The following is a 7,219-nucleotide window of genomic DNA, read 5'->3' on the forward strand; positions in this document are numbered from 1 at the left end:
CCAGAAGCTGAACGTGAAAACTACAAATAAAGTCACACATCAATAAATGCCTCCATCTGAAGGAGCACAGAGGTCCTATTTAGGTCCCTGGAGTTCTGGGCTGACCTTGGTTTCTAATAGTCCCCACTTTAAGTCAGAGCACTTTTGCCAGTGTTTTACTTTCTGGCGTCCTTTCTTGGGCTGCCTGTTGGCTTCCTCTCAGCCACAGGTCTCATTCCAAGCCCCTCTTCCCATTGCTGATATCACCCCTTTCCGTTTCCAAACCAATTTCTTTCATGCAGCGCAACAGCTGGATTTGCAAAAGAGTCATTGTAGGGTTACTTATCCCTGCGCTGTGCCAAGACACAGGACATCTTCGTCTTGCAACAATGTTCTGTCTGTTGTACACAGCCAGACCAGGGCATAAAATCTCTTTGATATCTGCAGCGACAGTAAGCCAATTCTTCCATTATTTTATTTATTTCTTCAAATTAAAGTATTATGGCTCTGTCAAAAGAATTCCTTTCGATAATTTCTATATTGGAGCTTCATCATTGTTCCTATTGTTATTACTCATTTAGACCTACATCAAGGTACAATACCTTGAAAAGTAGGGAATTTAAAGCAAGGATGTCTTTGTTGCAAACACTTTTGGCTGCAACATAGGATGGGTGCCACTACAACGCTGTTCCTCAAAGGTATTAATCAGCTGTGAATCAAGTGTTGCTTTTCTCCTCCTAAGTTAGCAGACAACAGAAAAATTAACTCCATTACTAAATTTGCTAATGGATCCCCCTGTGCTCTAAGGATTTAGCATCCCCAGAACCGTTTCCCTGGATCAATGTGGTTCATTGTTTCAGGGTTATTTTAATTAAGAGTTAGGCTGTAATGCCTATTTCTATGTAATATAGTGTCTACACTGTGATTTGATAGCTGATGCTGTAAACTGTTAAGATCATAAAAGGCTTGAGCAGGTGATATAAGCATCTGACGTGGAATTTCACAATGTTTAAATAGGGATTGGGTAGCGATTGCTTCCTCCATCAAACAAAAGCAATATTGTACTTTTAACATACATAACCAGTTTCTAGTGATAGCAGTTCAAGAATACTGTTTTATCTTTTTTAAATGGGAAGGCTAAAACTAAAGGTGTCTGAAAACCTGTCCAGTATACGGTCACTACCAGTGTTGGGAAAAAAAAATCAAGGACTGAATCACTTTCTACTGGAAAATCCATGCCAGTGGATGGCATATCATGGATAATCCATGTCCTTTTTGCGAGGAAAATTCAGATGGATTCACCATATCTTTAAGGTTCATCCATATGTGCTGTCCTTCCAAGACCTGGGACAGCTTTGTTGCACACTGTGCAAAGTTTTGAGAATCACAAATGATACTTGGTAGGAAAATTGAAGGCAGGCTTGGGAAAGGCTAGAAGCACTGTAGAAAGTGAGATTGAAATTCAGCTCTTGCCCAAGTGGAGCAGTGATTTCAGCTGAGTGTCATTCTACACAATGCTCTTATGCTACACATAAAAAGCGATAATCAAATACATCAGTACAATAAGTACATCATTTCTGGAATTTTGCATAAATGAAGGTAATATGTCACTGTGAAAAAAGACAAAATCTGGAATTTTAATAAGCACATAAGACGTGGTTTCCTCCTGCTGTGCTTGGCTCTAGTGAGACATTGGGCAGAATAGCACGCCAGCTCCTGCTACCGCGCATCGAATAGAAACACAGACCTGTTGGGGAGAGTCTGCAAAGAGCCTGTGATGAGAGTGATCAGTTCTAAATGTAACCTGGCTGTGCAAGAAGAAATAAAGGATGTGTTTGAGGGGATTGTCTCCTGTAGAGAAAGCCCAGGGAAAGAATAATGAAGGTCTTGATATCATTTAGGGACTATCACAAAGCTGTTAATAAGCTGTCGTCAGTAACCACTGGGTTCGAGAATTAGTGCAGGGTTTAAACTGTAAGAGGGGAAAGCAGGTTAGGTATTAAAAATGGGTTTATTAGTGGAAGCACTGGAACTGGCTACAAAAAAGAGAGAAGGTGAAACCTTCAAAAGTTTCTGACAGGTCTAGGTGACCTGTGAGAGTCTGCCCTTCTGATAATCTGTGTCAGTGACAGGACTGAGAGCAAATATACCGCTCCCACTCCTCTCTGCCTCCAGTTCCCATCATCCACACCAAGGCTAACTTCACAAGAGGCCTCCCCTGCAAACTTTCCAACTCTTTGCAGGCAATTTTATATCTCCAGGCAGGTCCATATATACCCAGGAACTGGTGATGGACTCTAAGCTCTGAGAAGGATGGGAGAGAAAACTGGAGCTGAATGGGAATACCTCTTCCCCACTGAATCTCTCAGCATACTAATCCAAACCAGGTACTTGGAAGGATTTGCAGAGCCCTGTGTTTTGAGGGATGATTCAGCCTTCCCATATCTCTGCTCCCACTCCCTGTTGTTCACAGATGATTATGTTTATAAGCTTTATTGGAAATAACACTCTGGCACATTTGTTCAAACCCCTTGGTTGTTGTTATTCTCCTTGCAGCAAGACAGATTTATTCTTTGCATCTGCTGCTCCCTGAGCCATGGACAGGCCTGTGCAGGCTCACCTGTGGAAATGGGGTATGGCCACGGCTCCGCAGCTCCCGGGGTGAATGGAGAGAGGCACCGATAAACAAAGAGTCACAATGTAGGCACAGCATCCAGGGCAGCATCTCTGAGCAACAGTAGTGGAGGGCAGCAGCTCCAGGTGCTATCTTCAGAACAAAACATGGCTGCGGCCCTTCCTTTTGCCTGCCCGGCTGTGTGCACTGCCTCTCACCTGCTGGCAGCTGCTCGCACTGGTCACTTCTTCCTTAGGATTTCCAGAAGCAGAGCTGGTGCCAATATGCAAGTGAAAGAGCAGGTGATAAGCAAGACAGCCTCAAACTCCTCCAAAGAGACAAGCCTGTCCCTGAGCCTGCTGATTTATGAACAGAGTAGGTCTTATGTCTATCCAGAGAGAATAGGAGGGACAGCACCAAAGAGCTAGGTGCTTCTGAAATGAGGATGCCACTCCCAGAGAGGCTGTTTCTTTTGAGGCCGTATGTGAACTCTCCTAATCACAAGATAGTTTGGGACCTTCGTTATTCATCATTTCATCCTGCTACTATCAGGTTTTGATAATATTTTGGGAGGCATTTCCTTACCATCTTTTGGAATTTTTCAAATTTTCATTTTGCCGACTGCAGCTTATTACTGACTTGTTCCTACTCGTGACGATTTAGAGAGATATATACATGTCTTTTCACAGGGCTTCTAAGCTATGTGCCAGCAAACAACACAAATATTTGTTTACTTGTTAAAACTTATACTGCTTATATTGCTTGTTAAAACTTATATAGCATTCCTGCACTCTTTATGACCAGGGGTTTCTGGTATCCTCACAAACAAACATCATAAAAATGAACAAAAGCTAAAGCGGGGGGGGGGGGGGGGGGGAGCACATAAAGCATTCAGAATTTGCCCAAGATCAATATTCAGTATTAGAGTGGCTTCAGTCTTATAAGACATCTTTATAAGAATCACATCCATCTGCATCAAAACATATCTGCCATCAAATAACCAGTGCACAGGGTGGAACAAGAACAAGGTTCATAGTTTTAAGGAGCTACTAAACTAGCCAAAAAGTAAAGGAATCATTGTTTTTACTGTATTCTCTGCTCCGGAGACATTCCTTTGTAATACCTACAGGAATAGATGCTGAGGTGGGTAAGACAAGATATTCATAGCAGACAGCATGAAGGGAACCATGTAGTTGGGGCCATATCAAGAAGTAAGAGAAAAACAACAAAGAACTCAGAGCTGCAAAGGGTGAGAATCTGGCTGATATTCTCAATTTCACAGTAGCCAACAACCATATAAAATAGGATAATTATATAGAAAATGGAAGATAAAGAAAAATACTGAGAGGTTTAACTTTCTTTGTCTTCCCTTGGGAGAGATCTTAGTGAGATGTTGGATACCTCCTGTTGTTTTCACTAACCCTTGCAGCTGATGAAAATGAACAGTTCCCAACACATCTGTGTAACTCAGACTGTTGTACCTGTGAAGAATCTTACTAATAATTAGCTTGCATATCATTTTTTCAATTTTTTTCATGGTTAAGGACATGCTTTGTGCCTGTGCTCGTCGTGGATGGGACTCTGGACTCTGCAAGTTGAAAATATCACAGAATAACAAACTGAAGCAAATGCTAGTGGATTTTCTAACTCCTAAATTCTCAGAATTTAGAGTGAAGAGCTAGGAACTGGAAACAATTTTCTTGTCAATGAGGGTTTTTAGCCTGAAATCATCTAGAGACAGTAGATTGTGAACCTTTTCTATTCATCCTTATAGAATATTTTTTTTTCCTCATAGATTACTTATTTAACAGAACACCACACATGGTTGTGCATGTGGAATTGAAGAGTCTGGTACCTTAACAAATGGCTACTACAATCAGAAATTTTATATAGTTACTATCCATGCTAGAATGTGCATATTCCTCTTCCTCGTTTAGGCTAAAAGTTACTCAGACCTTTTAATGGACACAGACAATCTTACCTCTCGTGTAACTAAAACCCCAACACCAAATGGCAGAGACGGGAGCAGTGGACCTCCTCTGGCTGGGAGAGAAGAGCATTCTCTTCTGAAGCAGTGGCATCCATCAGTCCCTGCAAAGCCTAACTTAACTCTTGAGGATTCATCATCCTCCTGTTGAGGAGAGCTACCTTGTGGAAACAACTGTAACTACAGGCTCAAGTTACCCTCAGGGCATGACTACAGCCAGATGTTCACCACTTTCAGACCAGACGTATTTTGAAGGGGGGGAAGGGAGTGACAAGGAAGAATAAACTACATAATCACTGCACAGATAAACAACTATTAATAAACTAAAAAAAAAAAAAGAAATGGCAATAGCTATTTGAGTGTATAATTAACAGGATGAATAAGACTAAGCAGCGTATCTGCTGAGGTAATGTATATTTTTCCATCAAGCCAATCAGTGCTGAATAATGACTAGCATAATATATCTGGGTAAATATAAGCACTTCTTTTTTCCCTAAGATGACAACTAACTAATCAACACACATTCAAACTGGAGTATAACTATGATTAAAAATAAACAACTCAGATAATATGGATTCATTTGAAAAAAATAAACAAAAAAACATTTGATTAGAGACACTGGCATTGATCTTTGCTAGTTGTCCCCATCTAGGATGGCAACCATGCCTATCTGCACAAAAAAAAAAAAAGGGCATAAACTGATTGGAGGATAAATCAGAAGAAGATTAAGTATTTAACATGGCACTTTAAAATGCTCTAATTATGCCATAATTAACAACTCTGCATATTAAATTTGCAACTATAAAATATAACTAGGCAAATTATATCTACCCACCCTTCATAGCAGTACATCGTACTTTATGGATGCTCACCTCATATAATTTGGTTGAAATAGGTGCTTCCTCTGTCTGCAAGCACAGACAGGTGGTGGGTTTCACCCGCTGAGATGTGAACACCTGCCAACACAAGCAAGGACACATATTTGGAGATAACAGATAGCTCAGAAGTGATTCATTATGTTCCTACCAGCAAAATACAACATCTCCTTTGCTTCCAGCTTGGCAGAGTCAAATATCATGCTCTTGGAAAGCTAGAAACCGAGTGGCTCTCCAGACCTCTTTCCCAAGGTGGGGGACCCCGTTTCACCAGTATCATACTGCAGAGGCTGTGCTTCACCAGCTGTTTCAGTGGCTGGCATGTGCTCCTCTGGGGTTCTGCTCTGGTTTATTCTGTAGCTCTTTGGATAAACTGGCTGCCAGAGCAGAGGAGCGTTTGTACAGGAATATTCCTGCAAGAAACATTTTCTTGAGTCCTGTTTCTTCTTAGAAACTACATTACTGTGTTCACTCTGAGGATCTGAGAGTTGTTTTGTCCAGTTTGAGGGAAGGAATAGGCCACAGATGGAGACACCATTTCACTTTTTTTTAAAGCAGTTATAACATATTTTTTGCTGTAGATGTTACACCAGTGACCTGAGTCATGAAAAACACAAACTCTGCAGTAGCTCTGCAGCCCAAGAGCTGGCAGTCTCTCTTACAGTTCCCAAATTAATTCCCTTCGTTTCGGAACAAAAATTTTGCTTAATTTAACAATCAATTATTGATACACTTGGTGTTAAAGAATTTTTTTAACATGTAAAAGAGAGAGTTCAGCAAAGGGCCTCAGAGGCAATTAAGGGACTGGAGCGCTTCATACATGAATCATAGAATCATAGAATCATTAAGATTGGAAAAGACCCTTAAGATCATTGAGCCCAACCACTAACCTGTCACTGCCAAGTCCACCACTAAACCATATCCTCAAGCACCACGTCTACCCTTGTTTTAAATGCCTCCAGGGATGGAGACTCAACCACCTCCCTGGGCAGCCTGTTCCAATGTTTGACAGCCCTTTCGGTGAAGTCCAACCTAAACTTCCCCTGGTGCAGCTTGAGGCCATTTCCTTTCATCCTATCGCTAGGACTAGGGAGAAGAGTCCAACCCCTACCTCGCTACAACCTCCTTTCAGGTAGTTGTAGAGAGCAATGGCTGGGACTGTTCAGGCTGGAGAAGAGGTGGCTCAGGGGGGATCTCATCAATGCATATAAATACCTGAAGGGAAGGGCCAAAGAAGATGGAGCCAGGCTCCTTCCAGTGGCGTCTAGTGACAGGACAAGATGCAACAGGCAAAAACTGGAACACAGGAGATTCCCTCTGAACATCAGGAAACATTTTTTCACTGTGAGGGTGACCAAGCACTGACACAGATTACCTAGAGAGGTACCTGGAGGTGTGGAGTCTCCATCCTTTTTGATACTCAAAAGCCATCTGGAGATGGTCATGGGCAACTGGCTCTAGGTGGCCCTGCTTGAGCAGGGAAGTTGGACAACATGACCCCTAGATTTTCCTTCCCACCTCAACCAGTCTGTTGAAGACACTGTCCCTCCACTGATACCTCTGGACAGATGCTCTCTGTTCTATGGTATTCTGCAGAGGAGAGATGAGCTGGTAAGACTGCATGTGAACCTATCTGCTTGAAAGAGAATCTGATGTTCCCAACTATAAAACAAGTCACTCTACACGGTCTTATCAGAACCCTGTAAATTTCATAAATTGCCTGTGAACAGGTATCTGGTCTGCATTTTGCTCATCTGCAAATGC

Source organism: Phalacrocorax carbo, chromosome 12, assembly GCF_963921805.1.
Source record: "Phalacrocorax carbo chromosome 12, bPhaCar2.1, whole genome shotgun sequence".
Classification (NCBI taxonomy): Eukaryota; Metazoa; Chordata; class Aves; order Suliformes; family Phalacrocoracidae; genus Phalacrocorax; species Phalacrocorax carbo.